The sequence below is a fragment of the Thamnophis sirtalis genome, unplaced genomic scaffold, assembly GCF_051295495.1.
Source record: "Thamnophis sirtalis isolate CommonGarterSnake01/CBP01778 unplaced genomic scaffold, rThaSir2_p1.2 scaffold_6, whole genome shotgun sequence".
In the NCBI taxonomy this organism is placed as follows: Eukaryota; Metazoa; Chordata; class Lepidosauria; order Squamata; family Natricidae; genus Thamnophis; species Thamnophis sirtalis.
The window spans coordinates 21089042-21112719 of record NW_028261386.1 but is presented as its reverse complement, the minus strand read 5'-3'; the positions used below and the strand labels follow the sequence as shown (position 1 = coordinate 21112719).

The 23678-nt window shown below is 41.8% G+C and overlaps 1 protein-coding gene across 1 annotated transcript in view; it reads left to right on the top strand.

Annotated features, from left to right (window-relative positions):
- The window catches only part of PITPNM3 (PITPNM family member 3), a 152179-nt gene that overhangs the window by 20770 nt on the left and 107731 nt on the right, over positions 1-23678 (top strand). The window lies entirely within an intron of this gene.

Genomic DNA, 23678 nt, shown 5'->3' with positions numbered 1-23678 from the left:
ATGTGCCCATGACACCCCTCCGCCGTGTCCCATTCTGGGACTAGCAGGCCTCCCTGAAGTCTCCTAGGACCAAAAATGGGGCATGGGGGGAGACACGCCACACATGCCTGTGCTCACCCCGCCCCCAAGCATGTGTGCGTGTCTTCTGCATGGTCTGACATGCTGTCATCACAAGAAAACAAAGTTTGTTCTGTAACAAGGTTATAAGCCCAGGTAGACTGGCTCAGTGGCTAAGATGTTGAGCTTGTCGATCAGAAAGGTCGGCAGTTCAGCAGTTGAATCCTTAGGGCCGCGTAACAGAGTGAGCTCCCGTTACTTGTCCCACCATCTGCCAACCTAGTTTGAAAGCATGTAAAAATGCAAGTAGAAAAATAGGGACCACCTTTGGTGGGAAGAGACCCCAAAATCAGCTAGGCGGTGGGAGGCATGTGCACATCTGGAATGAGCTGCCCCCGGAGCTTTGTATAATCCCCGACCTCCGGTCCTTCCAACATGCCTTAAAAAGTTGGCTTTTCCAGCAAGCCAGCCTGGCCTGAACAGAATAAAATAAATGATTAATTTAATTGTTAATTTTAATCTAATTTTTAAAATGTTATTGTTAATATTAATTGGGTTTGTTTTTGGATACTTTATTTAATTTCCTTTTTAACTTTTGTAATATGTCTGTGTGTTTTTTTAATGTTGTACGCCGCCCTGAGTCCTTTGGGAGAAGGGCAGCATATAAATCCAATAAACAAACAAATAAATTATTAATATAATTAAATAATTATATAACAAGGAAGAAGTATCTACATTATAGATGATCTCATTTAAAATTAAAGGGGAAAAAATGTTGCCTATCTCCAATTTTGGCTGAGCTCTTGGCCAAATCATCTAGAAGCTTTCTCATTTTCTATGTGATGGATGGTTATATTAATAAGCCATTAAGATGGCTTTGTTTAGTTTCCTTCAATGTAGTGGTGAAACTGGATGCCGTATTAAGATGTGTTTTGTTATGGAGGGAATCCTTGGCTCTTTGTGGTCCCAAGTTGTAAGCTCATGTGGGGTGGCTGCTCTGAGTTTTCAGAAAGGATAAAAAGATGATTGTCACTATAAATAGAACACAGAATTTAATGGGAAAAGTAGAATCAATACTGTACAATTGAACGATCTGCAGCTTGATTGGCTTTGCTGATGAAGTACCTCTGCTCTTTCTCTATCCAGATTATGTAAAAACAGACTGTCCCAAAAAGCAAAGGAGAGGGAAAAAAAGGTGGAGGGGGATAGTTGGGATTTCATAAGGGGGAAAAAGAGGATGCCCCTGAAAAAATCAAGGAGAGGAATAATTTTGTTAACTGAATAATTTTGCCCTGACTGCCATATAAAATTGGATTTTTACCCATTAACTATCTGTTAAATATCCAAATTGCTGTGCTTTCTGTTTTCTGCAGCAACAGGGGAGAAGCGTATCTTTCCGTGGTAGTTGCCCTCTCAGACCCAATAAGGCACATAATCTTTTTTGTACCATGCTGCTGTAGCTATAAGCCAAAAGGACTGCTGTGTTTCTTTTTTGCTACCATAACATTCAGCGTTTGATAGGCGAAACCCTGCAGCTCCCCTTGTTTTCATTGCCTATTGGCTTCTTGGCTTTAACGCAAGTTGCGATGTTTAAACAGCATATGCTATACATGAGCTTGATTCTGGGAGAGGGGGAGAGAGGGAGGATGAGAGAGAGGGAGAGAGAGGGAGGGGGGGAGGTTCTGCAAAAATAAACAGTATTTTTCAAGGTGTTAAAGTTTTGTTGTCTTGGCTTAATGCCAGTTCAGTGTAGCTTCTGCCTGGGTTACTCGCAATCCTTATTGGCACAAGTGCTTAATGAGACTCTTGACTGCAAATAGGACTTGAACTTTTTTTAGAGTCTGTGCAGTGATCTTCTTTTCTAATACAGACTAATTTGTCTCTTATGAAAACTGCCTGTGCTCTTGAGTTGCAAAAGAGCTCATGAAGGAAAGATGTTATGGTACCTTCTATAAAGGGAAGGTGGGCTTAGCCCATCTTGTTTGTCATTCATTGGAGAGAAGCTTCAACTGAGAATTCCAAAGCTTGTCTTCAGAAGGATCGGTCCCTATCTACCTCTTGCGTACCCCATGCACATATGTGTTAGTTGTTCCCGACTCAAGAGGGCAGTGCTCATCTCCGTTTGAAAGCCGAAGAGCCAGCACCGTCCAAAGACGTCTCCGTGGTCATATGGTCGGCATGATTAAATGCCAAAGGTGCACGGAGCACTGTTACCTTCCCACCAAAGTGGCCCCTATTTTTCTACTTGCATTTTTACGTGCTTTCGAACTGCTAGGTTGGCAAAAGGTGGGACAAGTAACGGGAGCTCACTTCGTTAAGCGGCGCTAGGGATTTGAACTGCTGAACTGCTGACATTTCTGATCAACAAGCTCAATATCTTAGTCACTGAGCCACTGCATTGCAACAATGGAAATGTTCCCCTTAGTTCTGGGCAATAGAGTTTCTGTTTTCTTTGGTTTATGGCTGAGACTACCTTATAGCAGAGTACCAATCATAGCATTTTTTAAAAACTACTGTTTCTGATCTTCATTAAGCTTTTCTAATTCTTTAACCAGAGGCAAAATAGTCTACTTCAGATAAGTCAAGAAAAATGTGTAGCATACTAAGCTGAGAAAAGCACTGTGCGGCCGATGAGAGTCTGCAAATGGACTTATGAAACTTTTGCTAATGGAGATACCATTCCATATTACATTTGAGAACCATATGAGTGAAAAGGTCTGTAGATTACCTGAGTGATTGCCAATTTCTTCCACAGATGTGTCAACGCTCCAGGAAACACCATAGTATTTTCTTACTGCAAATTGGAACTCTCCTTGCAATTCAGTCCTGTTGATTCCCTTCCACACATTATTGATTGCTCTTTTGAACCTATATTTCTGCAGTTCCCACCCAAAATCATTATTGCCTTATTTCCTGTAGGGGCTCTGCCTTCTGTTGCTTCTCTGCCCCAGTATTGTGTTTGCTGACAATCTGTTGAAGCTCATATTTAGGACAATTATTGATGCTCTATTTCATTTTCTAAACCTGCCAGTTGCTGTTTCACTAACTTTGGGGTTTTCAGTGGTTGCAAATTCAAGTCAGTATTTAAATTTACTAAAGATGGCTGTTCCCTGTCTTTGCAGACTTGGGCATTGGCTTTATACTTTCTGATTGTTTTCTCCTTATTGCTTTGTTCACTATTCTGTACATTTCTGATGTTGTTGTGTGTGGATCAGGTATTGATTCAAAGTCGCAAACTCAAAGCAACAGACAGGCTCAATTCATATAGTAAAGGTAAAAGGTAAAGGTTCCCCTCACACATATGTGCTAGTTGTTCCCGACTCTAGGGGGCGGTGCTCATCTCCATTGCAAAGCCAAAGAGCCAATGCTGTCCGAAGACGTCCCCATGGTCATGTGGCCAACATGACTAAATGCCGAAGGTGCACTGAACACTGTTACCTTCCCACCAAAGGGGGTCCCTATTTTTCTACTTGCATTTTCACATGTTTTTGAACTGCTAGGTTGGCAGAAGGTGGGACAAGTAACGGGAGCTCACTCTGTTACGCGGCTCTAAGGATTCAACTGCTGAACTGCCGACCTTTCTGATCGACAAGCTCAGCATCTTAGCACTGAGCCAGTCTACCTGGCCTTATAACTTTGTTACAAACCTCTAGGCTTGATTACTGTAATGGGCTTTACTTGGGGCTGCCCCTGAAGAGTGTTCGGAGACTACAATTGGTCCAGAATGCAGCTGCGCAAACGATATCAGGTGTACCTAGGTACACCCATGTTACACCTATCCTCCGCGAGCTGCACTGGCTTCCCATCGGTCTCTGAACACGCTTCAAGGTGCTGGTCGTTACCTTTAAAGCCCTACATTGCTTAGGACCTGGATACCTACGGGACCGCCTCCTGCCACATACCTCCCAACGACCTATAAGATCTCATAGATTGGGCCTCCTTCGGGTACCATCGACCGGGCAATGCCGGTTGGCGACTACTCGGGGGAGGTCTTTTTCTGTAGCTGCCCCGGCCCTGTGGAATGATCTCCCCGCAGAGATCCGGACCCTTCCCACTCTCTCGGCCTTCTGGAAAGCCACTAAAACCTGGCTGTTCCAGCAGGCCTGGAACAGCCAGGTTTTAGTGGCTTTCCAGAAGGCCGAGAGACCCCGAAATATGCATGGTGTGTTTTTAAAATCTATCTTTTCTTTCTCTTCTTTTTGATTTATTTGTATTGTTAGCCGCCCGGAGTCCTACGGGATTGGGTGGCATATAAATGTTATTAAACTTTAAACTTTATTAAAAACTTTACAGAACAAACTTTGTTTTCTTGTGATGACAGTATGTCAGACCATAATATGTTCATTGTACTTCTTTGTGAGTCTATGATATAGTCTTACTTTGAATTGCACCAGATATTTTCTACTCTAACTAGCTTCTGGCAAAGGCATTTTTTCTAGTTTTGCTACAAGGGTTTTGATTTCTCTCTCTCACAAAAGGCAAGATCCATTCTAGGTAGAATTCATTCCTCTCAACAAAAGGACAAAGGCTGCATCCCTGCATGCACCCAACCACAATAACAGATGGCCTGGCAGCATTTTTCTGCCTTATCCCCATGTTACTTTCATGTGATCTTCAGCTCATGAGTGAGATACAAACAAGATAAAGTTATCTTTGGCTTTACTGATGTTAAAGTAATATTTCCCCCCTTACTTCAATAACATAAGCAGCTTCAAGGTGCATCCAATGAAATCACTTGACTTAGGAGGAAACTCAGATGACTGGCAGTGATGAAACAGAAACTTAGAAGCAGGATAAGGGTCAGCAAATTGGGACAGTAAATGTCACCCTAATAAATATTTCCTCCAACCAAAGTATGGGTAGATAACACTACTTTTCTTTGGGAAATAGCTTATCAATTTTCTATTGAATCGATGGGAGATGAAAGCAATAGTAGATTTCCCATAGCTGAAGCTTATTTGGTTACTCTAAAAGCTGAAGGTCTAGGTGTGGTTGGTTTCCCCCTTTGTTATAGGGGGTGGGGAGGGTGTTTAAGGTTCACTGATTTCACCATCTTGCTTATCTTTCTTTTCCCAAGTTGTTTTGTTAATAGTATTGATGAAAGAAATGTACTTCTGGGTTCGGCTCCAAGTGGGGAAAAAAGACACTGGAGACATGGAGGCTGCTTGGAAAAATGGTTTATTGTTGGACAGGACCACATGGCTTGAGTCCTGAACAGAAAAGGTGATCACATGCTTCAATGTTGGTGGAGAAGAAGAGAAGGGCTGAGGGAAGGGCTTGCTAGGCTTTTTATAACCTGTTCAGTCCCACCTCTCTGTTTCCTGTTCCTGTGCAAGAAATGTATTCTGATTGGTTGTCAGACTCCCATGGGGCCATGCAGGGGCAACTCTCTAGGCTGTGTCCAGGTTTGGTTGAGTTCTCAGATGCCATGTGGTCAGTTGGGGCCAATATTATCATGCTTTCCTGTAGCTGAAGTGGAGAAGTCTTTATTATGTAAAGTGGACTAGCTTGCCCTTCTTAGTGGCCCGTTAACAAAGTGGGGATGGGCAGGAAGCTACAGGCAGCCATTCTGTCTTTTAAAACATGTTTCTTTCTTTTCACATCCAGAGAAATATTCTGCCTTTTCAATATTTCCTAGGATGTTTCATTTTTCTGGGAGAGGGCTGGGTGATAACTTCCTACAGAATATTGTTCCATATTGTTTGGTGTACTCTGAGTTGCCCAGAATTGTTTGGAGTCGAGCAGCATCAAATTAACCAATCAATCAAATATTGTCTCTCATTGTAAGCCAGTTGAACTTCTAGATTTATAGTACATCTCTAATATGTGAATTGGTGCAGGAAAATGGCTGAAAATGTTGACTTTCTCGGTCTTGCAAGGCTTGGACTGCAGTGACAGGGCAGAAACCCTTGTAGGGCTGTTGGTTGAGGATTTCTGATCTTTGGCTTAATTGCCAAGTGTTAAGGAAGCACAACTCAGTTCTATTACCGCATTTTTGTTTGCTGCCCCCTCTCCCCTTCCTCTCTGAAATTGTAGCAAAGTTGCAGCCACGATTCCCAAATTAGTGTCTGATATCACTCTGGAACCTGGCATGCTGTGGAACGCAGCTAGCCGGCTTGCGTCAGCAGAAGCTCATTGGCATTCTCTCTGGTGCTTTCCTTCTCATCAGCATGCGCAGCAAGTCTCTGCTTGAGTTATTTTTAGCCTTCCAAGTTTTAGCCGAATTAAGATTCTTCATTTGTTCCTACCTCTATGGTTGAGCTTACAAGTCTAGTACATGGAGATTATATGCTTGGTAATAAGGTCTGTGGAATGACCTTTAGTTAGGCTCACTGAGGCTGAAATCAACTTGGAATGTCAGTCCATTGCTTTGGAATTATTGATCATGTGCAGAGTGTGTTTCTCTTCATAAACGTGGAATTTGATGGAAGAATAGCTCCTTTTTAGAAAGTATGTTCTGATTGAATGCTGTTTTCTTATGCAAAAAGAAAAAAAGGAAAGGAAAAGGTTAGGATGCTAAATCACTCTGCAGGGAAAAAAGAGATGCTTGTCTGAGAGATATAAACTGTAGCGTGGTGTGGCTTGTTCTTTTTATCCTTTCTAACAAATGGAATGTTGGACAGAAATTAAGTAATGGGGTTTGCAATTCTGTCGGTCCATCTATCTGCCTGCCTGCTCATCTATCTCTCTGGGTATCAGCACGATATTGCTCCAAAAACTGAACAAAACAAGACCAAATTTGGTATGGTTAAATAAACCAGCCAAAGAAAGATATAAAAGAAAGATTGGGTCTAGTTACTGGCTGCACAATACAGAAATCATTTGAAGTGTTGTTGACAGCTCCATTCTAAGCCTCTGCCCCATCATGCTCACAGGACCCAAGAGAAGAAAGTCTTCCCAGGACATAGATACACAGACGCACCATAAGCGAAAAAGCAGAAAGAACCATTTACCATTAATTTGTTACTTAGAAGAAAGCGCAGGTGCCTCCTGTTGGAAGAAATATGCACCTGGTTCAGTTCCAAGTAGGGAGAAAGACACTGGAAACATGGAGGCTGATTGGGAAGATGGTTTATTGATGAACAGGACCACATGGGTTTGAAGTCCTGGACAGCTGACCACATGGAATGGAGAGTGAATGATGTTTATACCCCCTCTTGGGCCTTGCCCTTGAGTTTCCTGTTCCAGTGCCAAGGACATGTATTCTATTGGTTGCTGTCAGACTCCCATGGGGCTATAGAGGGGTCCTAGCTAACTTTGTAGGCTTTTTGAGTCAAGCTTGGTTGAAATTTGGGCTGATGCAATGCAGTTCCTATTGTGGCTGAATGGCTTTGCCCTGAAGGATAATCCCATCATCCTGGAGCTGAAGGCCTTTTGTCTTTTAGATAGCCTGGCCCAGTCCTGCTGGGGCTGTTAAGAAAGGCGGGGGGGGGGGGGCTGCTTTCCAAGAGCACATTTCTCCTTTAGGGAAATATAATATTCTGCCTTTTATAATATTTCCCAAAACATTTCATTCTTCTAGGAGAGAGGCGGGTGCTAACTTTCTACACTCCTATGGTGACTTTGGTTAAAGGGAGTGGAAAGAATTCAAGAATACATACTCTGCATACTTTTCCTAACCTGTTTATTCTTGCCAATTCAGTAGAACGTAATGATTCAATAGGCTTAAGATTTTGTCTTTCTCTGTGGTCGTAAACATTTTTGAAATCTGATCAGGCAAGACAGAATTTGTTTTGGGGAGGAAAAGGAGAAGTTTGCAAAATGAAGATCGTGCTTGATAAGGAACAAGGTTAGGCTGGGGCCTTCAGAGGAAAACATTCCCCCTACCCCCCCAAAATCCTCCAATGTTCCTATGGGAGAAAGGCCTTTGGGGGCATTGGCTTGGAATGATGGTGATGAGAACATTTTAAGTCCTCTCCCACCCCATTAGACCCAGAGCAGCACATATGCAGTCCCTTCCCATGTTTTTCACCTACACAGAAAACCCATAGCTGCTGGTAGTAGGTTGGCTGGAAGAAACTTGAGAAACGATGCTCTCTGCATGATTTGCTTAACTTGTTAGTGTAATGAAACTTCAGTATTGCTTCAAGAAACAAACATAAAGCCCGCATCAAACTGCCCTTACTTTATTATCTGCATTGTAGGTTCAATCTAATTGAGTGTTGGTGACTACACGGCTCTTTTTTTTTCTTGGAGGGAGGTTTAATTCCATCTTTATTACTTTTATAGATAATTCAGAGTGGCGAACCTACCTAATACTCCTTCCTCCTCCTAGTTTCCTCACAACAACAACAACCCTTTGAAGTAAATTGGGCTGAGAGAAAGTAACTGGCCCGAAGTCACCTAGACCAGGGGTCACCAACCTTTTGGACCTCAGGGACCACTAAATTCATAATTTTAAACCCCACGGACCACTAATATGATCTGCCTAATGACTGGCAGGGTGGGTGTGGCTAGGTGGTCATGTGACTGGGTGGTCATGGCCAACTCAATGTCACTCACGTCGAGGGGCACCTCGCCAGCCTCTACTCACCCCTCCCAGCCACTCCTCACCTCCCCACGTGGGTTCCTTAGGGCCCCAAGAGGAAGCAGTTGTTGGAGCTAAGCAGCTACCATGAGAAAGCGTTGGCAAAACAGCTCAGTTCAAATTGGATCTGACTGAAAAAGAGGCTCAGTAGAAGCACCTCACCGAGGACTATGAGCATAGGCTTTCCAAGTAGAGGGAAGACCTCAATGGGCTGAGATGGCCAGCCAGTTCCAGGCCATGACGCAGTCCCACTGGAACAAGGCCCTCTGGCTCTTCGCCACCAGCGGCCCTTCCCTCCAGCATTCGCCCAAAGCCCCGCATCAGGAGTTTGAAGCAGACACCAAGTCAGAATTTCTTCCCCCCTCTAGCCCACACAAATAGACCCCGGAGGGGGAGACTCTCTGCAGCAGCCCAAATACCCATTGCACGTATCCAACCCAGGGGACGTAGTTTGAGGATCCCTGATTTAGTGTAATATAAAAAATGCAAATATTTTTTCTGCATACCACCAAAAATTTCTCGTGGACCAACCAGTGGTCCACGGACCACCGGTTGGTCACCCACTGACCTAGATGGCTTTCAAGCCTTGAGTTTGTCAAAATGGGGTGGTATAGAATGTATAGGAAAATATATGCTTCATTCAATAGATTTTTAACATTTCATTTGCACAGCTAGAACCTGCAAGGTTCCAAATAAAATAAATAAAATGCATATGGCTTAACAACAGTGTTTCTTTCAGTTACACCTCCATTGCTACCCATAAATGTGCCATTTTAATGCAAGGAGGTCCAAACCAAAGACACTGTCTCACTTACAATGTGCTGCTTCCCCTCCCTTGTTATTAAGAATCTTACCAACACAATAACCACCCATTCCCTGCTTTGATAACCTTTTCCATTGCCTTGAAATTGTACTTGTTCCACATCACTAATCTGGCTAATTTCCCACCCAAGTATCAAATGCTTTGTATGCTGTCCAGAGGAAATAATGGAAGGATTACAGGAATAATATTTTTCAAAGGTTTCTGGAAAGGCTTTTATTTCAGGGCCTTTTAACTCGCTATCTGGTCACAATGGCAGGGCTAGAAACAGGCAAATCTTGTGAGCCTGCTTTTGTCTCTATAAATAATTCTTCGGGGGTTTCTGAGAGCGCAGGTGACGTGCATGATTCTTTTTTGTCCCTCTGTTTGGGTGTGAATAGGCTTCTTGTTTTGTCATTTGTCGGTTTTGTCTGCTTGAGGCTCGACATTTAGAATCCTGCAGCATTCGGTAGAAGCAGAGTGCACCCCATGTGGCAAAGAGGAAGCATGAGAAGGCAGCGACTCATTAAAACAATCCAACTGAGCTTCTGCAAACATTTGAGTATTTGGAACAGAAGGAGTGAATGTGCCATTTTGGTATAGGCTAGGCCAAATGGCATTCCCCACTCCAGAAATGGTTTTGAACAGCATGCTATGCAAAGTTACAATTAGACTATCATAGAATTGGATGAAATGGAAGTCTTTTAGTCTACCATCCTGCCCATGGCAGTAATTCTCAAGCCATCCCAGACAAATAGCTACTTGTTTAAAAATCACCTGTGATGGAGCATCCACAATCCCAGAAAGCAGATTATTCCATTGCTTAATAACTCTCATCAGAAAATACTTTCATGTTGAGATTGGGTCCCTTAGCCTCAAAATAAGTGAGAGTTTATGCCCTGGAGACAAATTCCTTGTGTGTCCAGTCACACTTGGCCAATAAAGGTATCCCATCTCATCCCATTCCACTTTTATGATCTCACCTTTATACCTCTGTTGGTGTGGCCCAAAACTGCACTGCTTCTTTTAGCAGTTGTAGCTTACTGCTGGCTCACACTTAAGCTGTGGTCTGTCAGGCCACCCATATCCTTCTCAAAATTATTGCCTACCTATCTTGTACCTGTGTATCTGGTTTTTCCATACTGAAATGCAGATGATTTCATTTTTCACCTTTTTAACTGTGTTTGGCTGGATAGGGCCTAATGTAAACATCCTTTGAACTCTGAGCTTCTCTTTTGGGTTATTAGTAATTCTTCCTACCACGTTTGTGACATTTGCAGATTTATTGGACGTCTTTTCTATCCCTTTCTCTTAAGTCATTTATAAAGAATTGAAGTGAAGAGGGTCCAGGACATTATCCAAAATTTCCCATTGCATTTCCCCCATCCATGTAGAGATATATCTTTTAAGGGTTGCTAGCTTGAGACAAAATCCTACTTCTTCGCTGCTTGCAGTAACCTTTTTGCTTCCCAGAAGATTCTAGAAATATGCAATTCATACCAATAAGATGAACCCAAATCCAGCATGTTGTAGGATCCTAGCCACTTCCGAATCTTCTGAGGCTGTTATATAGTACTGTTTATCTAGCAGTAATACTATGTGTTTTGCTAACTTTGCTTTAGATATAGCATATTATGTGAGAGATTCACAAAGATGGACACAGCCCAATGAAGAGTCTCAAACGAACAGGAACTAGATAAGATATCTTGCACATATCTTGTTCATCTTGTTCAGTCATACATTGAAAAACATCCTGGGAGATCATGTCCTATTAATCACTTCAACCTATGTTTGGAATTTCAAATGACTAAGCTGTGGTTTTTTTAAAAAAAAACATCTGTCAATTGGCAGCATTGTTGATTTTCACTGGTTGAGTTGAGGATTTAGGAGGATTAAGGAGTACAGCCTGGTGGATTAACAGGTGGGATGAACAGACAGGAATAAAATTCTCCTCAAAGTGGCTTTGTCTAAAATACTAAATTGAGTGGATAGTTAAAGCACCCAACAAATTGCCACACTATTTTTTGAGGTAACATTCTCATCTTATGTAAGGCTCTTGTAGATGTTGTCATGTTTACTCCAAACAGAATGTACTGGCGGTATGCATTTATTATTTTCCTCTACTCCCTAGGCTGTGGAATTCTAGGAGTTGAAATCTACACAACTTAAAGTTGCTGAGATTGAGAAACATCGCTGTATTTTGTTTTACAGTTTGAGAGGCAGGAGTGTCAAATTCAATTTCATTGAGGGCCGTATCAGGGTTGTGTTTGACCTTGGGATGGCCAGGGTGGGTGTGGCTGAGGTGGGCATGGCCAGTTCGACATCACTCGTCAAGGCTCTGTTTGCGGCCACGACAGGCTCCTGCAGCCCTTTGCCAGTGAAAATGGAGCTCAGGGAGGATACGTGTGACCCGCCCAGGCTCTGTTTTCAGCTGCGACGGCCTCCTACCAGCGAAAATGGGACTCTGGCTGGTCCTTCACTGTTTCCAGAGCAATCCCGTGGACTTGTTTTGATTTGCGGAATACAGTCATTCCTCTCATGGGTTACCGTATTTTTCGGACTATAAAACGCACTGGAGTATAAGATGCACAAAGATTTTGAAGAGGTAAATGAAAAAAAAAGTTTTTGCACTCTGCAGGCCTCCCAAACCCTCTGCATGCCTTGTTTTTTGTGAAAAAATGGGGCATGCAGAGAGTTTGAGAGGCCTGCAAAGTGCTACTGGGGGCTGGGGGGAGGCAAAAATGGGTAAAAACCGGCTCATTTTTTGCTTGTTTTTGCCCTCCCCAGTCCCCAGGAACACTTTGCAGGCCTCCCAAAGCCTATGCATGTCAATTTTTGTAAAGAGAGTGGGGTTTCGGGGGCCAAAAATGCCGTATTCAGTGTATAAGATGCACCCAGATTTTCACCCTCTTTTTTGGGGGGGAAGGTGTGTCTTATACTCTGAAAAATACGGTAGTGTGTGGATCATCCTAGGAAAAATTCTGGAATTGATTAGAGCCATGGTAGCGCAGTGGTTAGAATGTGGCATTGCAGGCTCATTGCTGGGTGTCCGATCCTGACTGGCTCAAGGTTGACTCAGCCTTCCGTCCTTTTGAGTCAGTAAAATGAGGACCCAGATTGTTGGGGGCAATATGCTAATTCTGAAAATCGCTTAGAAAGTGCTGTAAAACCCTATAAATAGCAATAGCAATAGCAGTAGACTTATATACCGCTTCATAGGCCTTTCAGGCCTCTCTAAGCGGTTTACAGAGAGTCAGCATATTGCCCCCAACAATCTGGGTCCTCATTTTACCCACCTCGGAAGGATGGAAGGCTGAGTCAACCCTGAGCCGGTGAGATTTGAACCGCTGAACTGCTGATCTAGCAGTAGCCTGCAGTGCTGCATTTAACCACTGCGCCACCTTGGCTTCTTGGCACTAAAGAAGTAGCTAAGTGATATTGCTTATTATCAGGTGGTTTGAGAGTAGCTACCAAAATATACTTAGATTATTAGGACCCAGCTTGAGTTTATCAAAAATAAATCATATCAGCTTAACATGATTTTAATAGCGATAGGCTTGTCCAATCATAAAAACATTCTGTTCTCTGTATCCCATTTTCAGCAGCGCATGAAAAATATTTGAATGGTACAGGTTGTACCTAAGCCATGTGTTAGTCAGCAATTCTATAAACGACTTTATAAGGGAGATTCTTATGCTAATTACAGGATGCATACAAGGGCAGATAACCTGGTAGCATGCTGAATTAAGATTCAAAATGATCTTGACAGGTTACACACTGGGTTACATAACCAGGTATTGTGTTTTCTAAATAAAAGAAATTGGTACTCTCTTATTTCAATTTCAGGAGTAATTGGGCTGATTCTTGTGGTGTTGTTATTTATATTTTTAAAAAAGGAAGCATAAAAAATGAGTACAAAGGTATTTGTTATAAACAAACCAAGTTCATTATGCATGTATATTGATATTATCCTCTATAATAGATGTGAAATTTTGTCAGTTCCTTTAACTATGAGAAAAACTGGAAATTAAGATGTTAGTATTTCCAGTTCAGATTGTTAAGTACAATGGTCCCTTCAGTGGATAAAGTGCTTGGTCAAATATAGAAAGAGATAGACTCCTCAGCTCGTTATATACCTGATGGAGCATAAGAATGCTTCCAATCTTGTAAAATCAACATCTTTGTAACCATAAAATATGTAATTTCATTGTCCTCCTGTTAGTTTCTGAACAATTGGTTTCCAATTAAAAAAAAAGAATCTACAAGAAACCAAAAGCATTTCAGTCCATTTGAATTGGTAATTGAATTCTACTTCAACCCTAGTGATGAACTAAAGGCAAAACTGGAGCTTGATTCCTAATTATTGTAATGTGATTTTCTTGGCAGTAGTGGCCAGTAGCTTTCCATTTTGGTTCCTCATCCCAATATCAACCAAGGCTGACTGTATAGCTTCCGAAACGAGCCGAAATCAGCTAGCCTTGCCCAAAACAGTTCTGGTGGACACAGAAAATATAAGGAGGAATTTGTCAAGCACCTGACAGAAAAAAAATCCTGGAATTTGTTCTCAGTTGGAATCTAAACATGGAGCCAGATCCATTGGAGATGCCCAGGGAGCAGACTTAGCCTTAGTTATCCGGAAGCAGTTTAACCCTGCTGGACCTGAGAAAGTGGACAGTGCAACTACTTGTTTATTAAATCTTATTAAACCTTCTGGTTGGTAAAAGCCACCAAAAGGTGGGTCCAAGCAGTAATTAATGCATTCCCTACAGGAGGGGATATTCCTGGGACCTTAGGAAACCTTCACTGGATCCCATCTGCCAGCACATTTTTTGTTTAATTCTCCACCTCCCCTTTTTTAGGGAAAGTGGTAGAAGAAGTAGTTGCACAGCAACTTCAGAAGATCCTTGTGTTGTCCCAACAGTATATAGCTAATATAGGAATTAAGAGCTGTCTCCTTTAGGAAACTACCTCATGGGAAATGTAACTACCTTATGGGAAATGTAGTCCCATAAATGTGACCACATCTTTGCTCCCTGATTGGGCAGTGGGGTACTCTGCCCGGGAAATTGATTTATTACTGACCACTCTCTGAATTGCCTTCGGTTCTACCAGAAGCAGCTTTGCACCAGCAGCATGGGTTAGAGGAATTAATGTCTTTTTACACTACGTGATGGGACAGCTCATGGAAAGTCAGAAGAATCTTAACACTGAACTGTAAGTTTTGCTATTAAGGATGCCTGATAATAAACGTGATCTGAAAGATATTCCTAAGCGTGGAGTTAACTGGCTGCCCGAGCAGAACCTTATCGCCCGGGGCAGAACAATCCTAGATTAAATGGATTGTCTGGACCTCTTTCAGTTGGGTTTCAGGTCTGGTTATGGAAGAGAGATGACATTGGTAACACTTGTAGATGATCTCTGGGAGGAGTGGGATAGGAGTAGTGCATCCATCCTTGCTCTTGTTGATCTCTTGGTTGCTTTTGATACCATTGACTATCGTATCCTTTTGGGCCAATGATGCCATCTTAGGCTGGCTCAGCTCTTTTCTTCAAGGCAAGTCTCGATTGTGTTTATAGGGAGTGAGAGGTCCAATCCCTGGCCGCTCCTTTATGGTATGCTACAGGGCTTGGCGCTGTCTTCACCCTTTTAAAATATCTACATGAAATTGCTGGGTGAGATCATCCAACATCATGGGATGAAGTATCATTAAAATGTTATTATTATAACAATAACAAACTTTATATCTCCTTCCCTGGTGAGCCAAGGAATGCTGAAGCTACCCTCTTGTGGTGCTTGGAACCCTGGTAAGATGGAGTGACTATGGGTTCAAGGCCCTTTGAGATCTGGAAGTTTATCATCCTTAGTTTTGAGGGGGCCTGCACTACCCCAGAACAGACCTGGTGTGCAGTTTTGGTGTTCTCCTGTGAAGGCAAAGCTATGGCACACGTGCCACAGGTGGTGCACGTGCCACAGGTGGCACACGGAGCCATATTTGCTGGCACACTAGCAGTCAGCCCTTCCAGAGGGTTGGGAAAGGCTGTTTTCGCCCTCCCCAGGCTTCAGGAAAACCTCTGGAAGCTGGGGAGGGCGAAAAACAGCCCCAATGAGCCAACTGGAAGTTCGGGAATGATCCATTTCCGGCTTCCGGAGGGCCTCAAGGGGGCCAGGGTAGGCTGTTTTTGCCCTCCACAGGCTTCAGGAAAGCCTCAGGGGGCCTGGGGAAGGGTCATGTGTGCATGTGTGTGGGTGTGGGTGTGTCACACACCCATGCGCATGTGGGCAGGGAGGATTGAATTGGTGTGGGCACACACACAATTTTGTCATGCCATAAGAAAAAGGTTTGCCATCACTGTCCTAGACTCATGAATCCTGTTCAAAGAGCAGGCAGCAGTCGTGGTAAGGAGAGCCTTTGTGCAACTTTATGTGTGTGCCAGATGTGACACTTCCTGGGTCATGAACCTGTGCCCAGTCACCCTTGGGTCATCTCCCAGTTGGATTACTGCAATACACACTACATGGGACTACCCTTGAAGGGTATTCAGAAGCTACAACTGGTACAGAACACAGCAGCGCTGACAGTTCTGGAGGTCCCTTGAGGGGCACATATTTTGGGGATATACTCTCTAGAGACAAGCAAGATGGTTTTTTGAGTATTATACTGCTATAGTGCTGTTATGTGAGCTGCACTTACTACCAGCTTGCTTCTGGATCCAATTCAAGGTGTTGGTCATTACCTTTAAAACCCCTTATGACCTGGATCCAGGGTATCTGAGGAACAATTTCATCCCAATGGAATTAGCTTTCCCCACTCATTCCAATGGAAATGGCTTACACTGGCTGGCAGGGTCAGGAGAAGAGTCTTTTCTATTGTGCCCCCTCCCCCCCAATTGTCTGGGGAAGTCTTTTGCTGGAAATGAGGTCCAGCCCCATATTCCTAGCCTTCCAGAAGAGCCCAAAAGCTTTGCTCTGCACTTGGCCTGGGGCCCCAACATTGGCCTTCTATGTTGGGGGTGGCTTACTAGGTAAATGTCCATCAGTCATCCAGGTCATGGTTGTTCCCAAAGGTGCTTTTTTAAGAAGGCAACTGGACTTCTTGGTTTTTCTTTGAAGATGTTTTGCTTCTCATCCAAGAAGCTTCTTTAGCTCTGACTAAATGGTGGAGAATGGAAAGAAGTATAAATCCTTCCATTTCCCCACCATTCAGCCAGAGGTGAAGAAGCTTCTTGGATGAGAGGCAAAACATTTTCAAAGAAGAACCAAAAAGCCCAGTTGCCTCTTGTAAAAGCAGCTTTGGGAGTTACCAGGTAGGAAAAATCTCCACCCCAGACTGCCCATCATCTTGATATTTAGCTTTTCTATTCAATCTTTTCTAATTTTAATTTTAACCATTTTCTAGTATTTTTTATATTCTATTATATTCTGAGCCATCCAGAGCTCTTGTATCAGTGAGATGGGCAGCATAGAAATTAAACAAGCAAGTAAGAAAAAAAAAATTTGATGGAAAATATAAGCAAGCAGCTTCTCATTAAATGGTATGGAAACTCTGTAACAGTATGAATTGTATATGAATGGAACAAACCACTTTAAAAAGTTCTGGTCGGATATTATAACTGTATCCTGCACTACTAAGCTTGTATTCTGTTTGTGGCTAGATTAGATTACCTTTATGACATTTTTGACTATATTATTTATATAATTTAATTATACAGTCAAACTAACTCCTGCACACAGAAAATTATTGCATTAGAAATGGTTATAACCTGGCCTTTTCTTTTCCAATGTGTGGTAATACCTTTGAGTGGACAATTTCAATTTTGTGAGTCTCACAGCTGCTGCTATAAATGGTAATATGTAGATATGATCCAAGTTCCTAAAAGTTTATTGTTCTGAACTATAGAGGTATAATACTCAAAAAACTATCCTGCTTGTCTCTAGAGAGCATATCCCCAAATTTTATTGGTGTTGGCAAGAGCTAAAATTGATTTACGGTGTTTGAAAAAAACACCACTAAGATCAATACAAGATTGATTGTGTTTAGCAAGAATTGAAAAAGAACAGAGCTTTAACCAAAGAATGCCTTCCGAGATTGGTTTAAATCCTTGTAAACCTTTGGATTCATTTCCTGAGTATTTGGAGATGTAATCCTGTAGCCTTTACCTTCTTCAGAATTCTTGACGATGGGTGTAATCCCTCACCTTTTGGATTCTATTTTTTCCCTTCAGAAAGATTATAGGTCATGTTGTCTCACTTCCAGCCACCTTACGCCACAGTAATTATATGAATTGTGCTGTGCTTTTGAACCTGGTTTTGTGATAAAAATAAAATTAGTCAGCCTAGTTGGAGAATTTAAAGGAATCGAAAAAATGTTTGAATGGCTTTTAGTATGGTTGGCAATGGTACCTTTCTGGGTTGATTTTCGGACTTGGGCTTTGATCCTTTCTGGAGGAAAGGATTCAGAAATTGGTTATGCTGGAGGGGAGGGAGAGTTTCAACTTTGGGAGGACTTTGGGATTTCCTCAAGATTTTTCCTTATCCTTCCTTTCTTTATCCTTCACTGCAGTTTCATCTCTACATTAAAATCATTAGGGCAAAATAACCTATTTAACTGATCTTAGATGTCATTAACATGATTGGCTAAATACTTAGAAAGTAATAGAGATGGAAATATTGTATATAGATGTATATACTGTAAAAATGAGAAAGTATGAAACGAAGTGGAATATGTATAAGATAATCGAATGGAAACCTGAAATCAGAAAAAAGAAATATTGATAACAGAAAGCTGTAAAAGTGCAATTGTTTAGAAAATGTCAAATTTAAAAAAAAAGATTGGCTAAGGCCAGGAGGAGTTTGTGTCCAGAGATGGGGGTGGGTTGTTGGATGAAGACAAACATTACAAGCTGAGGATTAACTTAGTTATTATTTGCATGTCATTGCAGATTTTGAAAGTGCCCATTTCTTTCATGGAAGGACTCTGGGTGATGTACAAATAAAATGTTAAAAGCACAAAAACAATATAAAAAATTAAAACGGAGACAAGGCTGGTAAAACTCAACATTAAAAATTAAAAGACAAGAGGAGGGGCCTTCACAGCTCCTGCTGTATGCTCCTCTATGAGCCCCCAGCGAGATAACAAAGAGCCAGGTCTTCAGATATTTTTGAAAGTTTAATTCTCGAATACAGCTCATCTGCCTGGAATCCACACTGTATAATGAACATTAATACAATCGAGCGAGTCCAGAGGTATTTCACGAGAAGAGTACTGCATTCCTCCGCTCGCAATAGAAATACCTTATGCCACCAGGCTTGAAATTTTGGACCTGGATAACCTAAAACTACACCTCCTATGGTCTGGCTTAAGCTTAATACACAAAATTGTCTGCTACAACATCCTACCTGTCAATGACTAATTCAGCTTCAACCGCAATAATACCCGAGCACACAATAGATATAAATTCAAAGTAAACCGCTCCAAACCTGATTGCAGAAAATACGACTTCAGCAATAGAGTGGTCAATCCCTGGAATCACTACCTGACACTGATTTCTTCCCCAAGCCCCCAAAACTTCAACCTTAGACTGTCTACCATGGACCTCACCCTATTCCTTTTTTTTTTTTGTATTTCAAATGTTTTATTCATTTTCATTTTCAATTTTGTACATTCACTTATATACTGAATATTTGCAATAATAATAATATAATAAAAAAACCCAACCTAAACACAACTCATCATAAACCCAACCTGTCGCTTTCATACACCCCTTCTTCTCCCCCTCCTACTTCCCTTTCCCCTCCTATCTTCCTTTCTCGCCTTCCTCACCCTCCTTCCCCTCTCATCCTCCTTACATTCCCCTCTTCCTCCCTCCTTACTTCTCCCTCTTCTTTTCCTCTACTTCTCACTTTGGTGCATTTCTCTATTCATTAATCTATTCAGTTACTAAAAATTGCGCTAAAAAGAAAAGAGAAGGAAAAAAAAATAAAAAGAAAAAAAGAGAAAAATAAAAAGAAAAGATAAGGAACAACAGTATACAAGTGTATTCTTCTTATTCTATATATTGAGACTATATCTCCACCCACCCACCCACCCCCAATGAACCCCCCTCCCTAATCCCCTCCGACTTCCCAGGTCCCACACCCGGCACAGTTCAGTACCATTCACCTTCTAGAATATCTTATTAACAATAATAATGAAAATAAAATAAAAAGAACACTCCGAAAAAGAAAAAAAAAGAAAAAATAAATAAAAAAATAAAAATCTTTTGCATTATGCTCAGCCTCCCATCATTCTTAAAATTTAAACAGTATAGATCATTCCATTTATATTTTGTCTTCGTCCCTTGCTTCTTTGATATTTACCCCCATCTTCCTGTAGACTCTCCAGATAACCTTTCTTAACCTTATATTCAAATATTAGTATATACAAAAATCAATTTACCTTCAAATACAGAGCAGTCTAATCATACTTTCGCTACTCATCTTCCTACCCCTCGTTTCTCATCTCCATTCCTCCCAAGCCCAAATTCCATAAGATTAGGATCTCGCTCTTCACTTTAAAATCCTGAGCTTTTTATGTTATACTTCAAGCATGTAAATCCGTAAAATGTGTGCCCAAAATCCATACCACTTCATTCAGTCCCAAGATCCCTTCATCGATATCCCGCTCCACCTTCCCTTCTGCCCCACTCCTCCCGACTCCATTCATCCCAAACCGCAATTCAAATAAATCTTGGTCCCCGCTTTCCTCACACCAGAAAACAATTCATGTGCAGTTTGGATTAAAATTCAAATAAGTCTTATAAAGATCCCATACAATATCTGTCCAAAATAAGCAATGCTTCTTTCCATTCCTCATCGGTACACAGCTTTACCATTTCGTACCAAACAGGAATCCTAAAATTTTAATCAGTCCAAGAGCTTAAAAAGTATTTTAAAGACATCGCTGGATCTTTATTCTTTACTCTTCTGCCCTTCCGGAAAGAGAAGGCAACCCTCTGCCTTATAACCACGTGTCCCGCTGCTTTGAAAATATGGCTAAATCCTCAGTTTCCGCTCTTCTGCCTCTCCGGTAGGGGGAGAACAACTCCCTCCATCTTGTAACCAAGTGAATTGCTGCTTGTCTTTCCTTCACCTTGTCTTTCCGCATTTCCGAGTGAGTCAAGAAGCCCCGCCTTCAGAGTTTTATAATAAAAGTCCCGAGCTTCCGAAACAGAATTGAGACGAAATCTTTGATTTTTGAGTGTAACTGTGATTCCAACTGGAGCTTCCCATTTATACTGTATTTGACGATTTCTAAGCTCTTGGGTTAAAAAAGTATAGTCTCTCCTTGCTTGCAGCATCTGGAGTGGTATTTCTTTAAAGACAAACAAATCTTGCCCATCGATTCGCAGCCTGTTGTTGTAAAACTTTTGGATGATCGCATTTCTGGATTCTCTTGTGAAAAAGTATATAATTATGTCTCTTGGAAGCTGTCGTTGTTCTGCTACACACGAATTCTGGCGATAGATTTTTCGAATATTCCAATCAAAATTGAATCCCGGACTTCCCACCGCTTGGCTGAAAGCCTCTACAAACGTCTGTTTCAAGTTCTCTCCTTTCTTTTCGGGCAGTCCTCTGACTCTTATTGCAAACGCCTTTCTGTTATAATTTATCATTATAAGTTGTGTTTGAGTATCTCTAATCTCTTGTTGTAATGCTTGGATGTTGGAAGTCAAATTAGAATTAGCCTCCTCCAAAGTTTCCAGTTTAGTCTCCATTTCTTCGATATAATCTGTCAAAGTAGACATAGCTTCAAACATATCCACCTTTATTTGGGCAATCTTAGTCTGTATTTTGTCGCATAAATCCAGCACAAATTCTTTGATTTCTTGTTTAAAATCATTGAGTATTTGAAAAAGAAGCTCCTGTGTTAAGGAATCTCCAGTAGGGGGTGTAGGAGGCAAGGGCAGCGATTTACTAACAAGTTCTTTAAGCACATGCGGGGGGGAGCGTTTTGCCTGCTTAGACCTGGGAGGCATTATAGATAAAAGCTGAGAATAAACAGATAAACAGTGTCTTCACCTGCTCAATTCTCAATAAGTTATTTGTAGATTTTGCTTGTTAATGAGTAGCAGTCTCCGGGGAGATAAAGCCGGTTAATTACGTCATCAATCACCAACACAGTAAAAACGCCATTTTGTAGCACGGTTGAACAAAGAAGTTTCAAAGGAAAACGAGGCTGGTGTTTAGATAGTTATAAAAAAAGGAACATCACAGGAGTAAAACCCGCTCGTGTTAGTCTTAAGTTGCTTTAAGCAGTTTATCATTGTCCTGAGGGGGGGGGGATCGCCTGTCTAGGGCTGTCTAGAGAAGAACTGGCTGGAGATAAGAGCTCAGTTACGCTGGATCTTTTCTCCGTTCGCAGCCCCCCCCCCCCAAAAAAAAGAAAAGGGGCTGTGAACTACGAATAAATCCTAGCACCTGAGCTTCTGCCTGCCCCTTTCTGCCAAAAAGGGGTGATATCTATTGATCTTAATTAGATATACAGACCAGAACTCTGAGAGGAGCTCCGTTGAGCTCCTTCGGCGACAGACTCCGCCCCCAGGAAGTCGACCTCACCCTATTCCTAAGAGGTCTATAAGGGGGCGTGCATAAGCGCACCAGTGTGCCTACCATCCCTGTCCTACTATCCCCATTTATTTGTACTCATTTCTCATGTATATACTTCTACCTGCTTATACTTATATGTTTATATGTTATATTCATACTTATACTTGCTTGACAACCAAATAAAAATAAAAATAAAATAAACAAGAAGAGTTGGGGCCCACCTCGCCCCGGGGAGGGAGAATGTTCCAAAGGACAGGTGCAATGATAGGGAAGGCACTCTTCCTGGACCCCACCTGTCAAAATTCTTTAACTGAAAGGGTCTGCAACATCTTGAGGTGAGATGGATGGCAAGCAAATCTAATATGTACATACATACATACCAGAGGTGGGTTCCTACCAGTTCGCACCTATTCAGTAGAACCGGTTCGTCAAATCTCCCGAACCGGTTAGAAGAGGTTCCACCAGTGGACCCGGAAAGCAGGCCACACCTACAGAAGAGGTTCCAAATTTTTTTGAAACCCACCACTCACACACACTCACACACACACACACACACACACACACACACACACACACACGGAGACAGACAGACTGACAGAGAGAGAGAGAGAGAGAGAGAGAGAGAGAGAGAAAGAGAAAGAAAGGAAGAAATAAATAAATAGAAAAAAGAAAGAAAAAGAGTGAGAGAGAGATGAAAGAAAAAAAGAAAAAAGGGACAGAGAGACAAAAGGAAGGAGAGAGAGAGAGAGAGAGAGAGAGAGAGAGAGAAAGAAAGAAAGAAAGAAAGAAAACACATGGCCGGCAAGCCACTCCTACCAAGTCACATGGCCGGCAAGCCACTCCCACAAAGGAGGCCACACCCACAGAGTAGGTTCCAAAAAAAAATTGAAACCCACCACTGATACATACATACATACATGCTAGTCTTTGACGGTAATAAAGATCTATTCTATCTGGGCTTATGCCATTTAAGACTTTAAAGAAATAATAACTAACACTTTGAATTTGACCTGGAAACAATCCAGCTCACATACTGTAGCAGAGGTGTTATATGTGCTGTTCTTTGGGCACCCAAGATTGCTCAAGCAGCTGCATTTGTATCAGCTAAAACTTTTGGATACTTTTCAAGGTAGAGCATATTGCAATAGTTCAAATAATGGGCATGAATGACCGAGCGGAGAGCCTCCCTGTCCAGAAAAGGGAGTAAATGGCACACAACACATTAAAACAGTGATATTCATACTGCATTGTTTGCACCATTGAATATAATGTTATTCCTGTAATTATTCCTGTTGTGGTAATGAAGTGGTGGTTGTGGGGAACTAAATTAAATTATGTTTAAACTATAGTGAGCTAGGAATTGGCCTTGGCACTAATTTGGGTCTGCAGGTATAACCTCAGGCATACTTATGATTGTTCTGTCTGAAGGTTTTGGGTAGGTGGTTGATCTGACAGCTGCATTTCTGTTTGGAACAATTACAGATGCCCTGGTACATCCCTACTGTAGACTCTTGCAATGTGCTGACCGGCTGAATTTGCACAGCACAAAGTGGAGTTAGGCAGTTTGCAGTTTAGCATGTTGCAGGAGCTCAGCTGTTGCCTTAACAGTTACAATAAGTTAACTGAACGTATCACTTTATACCATAATACTTTTTTTTTATTTGGGCCTAGCATGTTATATGAACATAACAATTGCCCTTGAGTTTACAG